Raw genomic sequence first — 2,611 nt, 5'->3', positions numbered from 1 at the left:
TGCCTAGCATGCATGAAGCCCCGTGTTCAATCCCCAGTGCTGCATAAAACAGACATGGGAGGAGCAGGCAGAAGAATCAGGAGTTCAAGGTCATCTTTAGCTATGTAGTAAGTTCAAGGCCAGCCTTGTCTGAGACTCTGTCTCCAAAAAAGAAAAGCAGGAAGAAAGAAGGAAAGAAAGAGAAAGAAATGCCAGGTATGGCACATGCTTTTAACCCCAGCACTCAGGAGGCAGAGGCAGGAGGATTGCTGTGAGTTCCAGGCCACCCTGAGACAACAGAGTGAATTCCAGATCAGTCTGCAATCAATTAAACCAGTTGGACTTCTCTCCTCATGGGGCCCACTGGGCAATAGCTGCAAACAGCAGCCTTCTTTGGTAGTGGATGCAGACCTGTTGCTTATATAGATTGCTATAATGGACCATGGAGACAGTCTTCTGGTGATATTCTTTTTTTTTGTGGGAGAAGGGTTATTGAGGTAGTACCTACAGGTACTGGGATTAAAGGCATGGTGAATATCTTACCAATCGTGTTCACTAGTAAATCTCATACACAATCCAAAAGTTAAAAATAAGGGGCTATGAGTTCAAGGTCACCCTGAAACTACATAGTGAATTCCAGGTCTGCCTGGGCTAGAGCAAGACCCTACCTCATTAAACCAAAAATAAATAAATAAAATAAGAGGCTGAAGAGATGGCTTGGCTTAGTAGTCAAGGCACTTGCCTGCAAAGCCTAAGGACCCAGGTTCAATTGCCCAGGACCCATGTAAGTCAGATGCACATGGTGGTGCATGTATCTGGAGGTCATTTGCAGTGGCTAGAGACCCTGGTGTACTCATTCTCTATCTTCCTCTTTCTCTCTCTCTCAAATAAATAAATAAAAAGCAATTAAAAACAATAAAACTGATGAAGACAGTAAATGTGATGTTACCTGGGTTTTGCCAAAGGTTCTAATTACCCCACGGTGAATACCAATAACCCTACTGAGGAGGGCCCACAGGGAAATGGGAACCAGGGGAGGGGACCTATTACAAGTTATGTTAAAATATATATATATTGAGGGCTGGAGAAATGGCTTAGCAGTTTAGGCACTTGCCTGCAAAGCCAAAGGACCCAGGTTGGATTCCCCAGTATCCACATAAGCCAGATACACAAGGAGCACAAGCATTTGGAGTTCGTTTGCAGTGGCTAGAGGCCCTAGTGAGCCCATTCTATCTATCTATCTGTCTATCTAGCTATCTGGCTCCCTCTCTCAAATAAATAAATGAAATATTTTTAATCTGGCTGGGCATGGTGGTGCATGCCTTTAATCCCAGCACTTGGGAGGCAAAGGTAGGAGGATCACCATGAGTTCGAGACCACCCTGAGACTACATAGTGCATTCCAGGTCAGCCTGGGCTTAGATAGAGTGAGACCCTACTTCAAAAAAAATTTTTTTAAACAATAAATAAATAAAATATTTGTTTAAAAAGAAAAAAGTAATTCAAAATGGATCCCAGCTAATGGTGGCCCAGGAAGGTGCTGGGCTTGACCTCTGAGCTGATCTAGGCAGCAGCTTCCCTTCCTTCCTTCCCCAGGGCTTCACAAGCACCCATACCAGCTTCAGAGGAAGTGACCGGGCATCAAGCAGAGGACCAGGTGGAAGCTGGCTAGGGGAATTTACGAGTTTGAGGCCTGCTTTGTTCATCAGCTGCGCGGGTCATTCCTTCAGAACCAATCCACTCCGTAAACTGCAGAGCTAGGCCTGCACTGGAAAAGTGATTTCCCGGTGCCCCTTCTCCCTCTCTGGGGGCAAGACAGGGCCACCCAGCCAAGACTCCCCAACCCACCTTAGTGCCTTGTTAGCATGGACCTGGAGAGCATGTGACATGCCAGCCAATGCCCGCTGCTCACGCACTCAGCCCTGTATGTGCTGAATGAATCCACTGCCCTCAGATTACTGCGGACACTGACCCCTGGACATCGGGTTGGCACAAGTAAGGTGGACTGGAGCAGGGTGGACCTAAGTGGCAAAGGGATTTCTAACACCTGGCCACTAATTTTGAGGGGCAAGCGTGTCCTGGCAGATGGAACAGAAGTCAAGCCCATGTCCAACAGCCCTGGTCTCCCTCACTTACCAAGGAAATGCAGGTACTTTACACACCTTTTTACACACCTTTCTCACCAACAATCTTCCCCTGTGGAAAAGGAAGCAGAAACAGGAGCTCCCAGACATTCGCCAGCTGTCCAAGATCACCAGGCCAGCCAGGGTGGGAATTTAAATATTTTATTTTTTTTTTAATATTTTTGTTCATTTTTTATTTATTTGAGAGTGACAGACACAGAGAGACAGACAGATAGAGGAGGAGAGAGAGAGAATGGGCACGCCAGGGCTTCCCGCCTCTGCAAACGAACTCCAGACGCGTGCGCCCCCTTGTGCATCTGGCTAACGTGGGACCTGGGGAACCGAGCCTCGAACCGGGGTCCTTAGGCTTCACAGGCAAGCGCTTAACCTCTAAGCCATCTCTCCAGCCCAATATTTTATTTTTTATTTATTTATTTGAGAGAGAAAAATAGGTAGAGAGAGAAAATGTATGGACACACCAGGGCATGTGCCACCTTGTGCACCTGGCTT

At 46.9% G+C, this 2,611-nt stretch overlaps 1 non-coding gene across 1 annotated transcript; it reads left to right on the top strand.

Annotated features, from left to right (window-relative positions):
* The first annotated feature begins 297 nt into the window (after window positions 1-297).
* On the top strand, window positions 298-433 carry LOC123464264. Its single transcript, XR_006639494.1, has one exon. It is a non-coding gene; the product is annotated as a small nucleolar RNA SNORA70 (small nucleolar RNA).
* Window positions 434-2,611: the final 2,178 nt, after the last annotated feature.

This window comes from Jaculus jaculus, chromosome 10, assembly GCF_020740685.1.
Source record: "Jaculus jaculus isolate mJacJac1 chromosome 10, mJacJac1.mat.Y.cur, whole genome shotgun sequence".
NCBI lineage: Eukaryota > Metazoa > Chordata > Mammalia > Rodentia > Dipodidae > Jaculus > Jaculus jaculus.
Note: the sequence above shows the minus strand (reverse complement) of the source record. Positions and strands in the feature narration are given on the sequence as shown.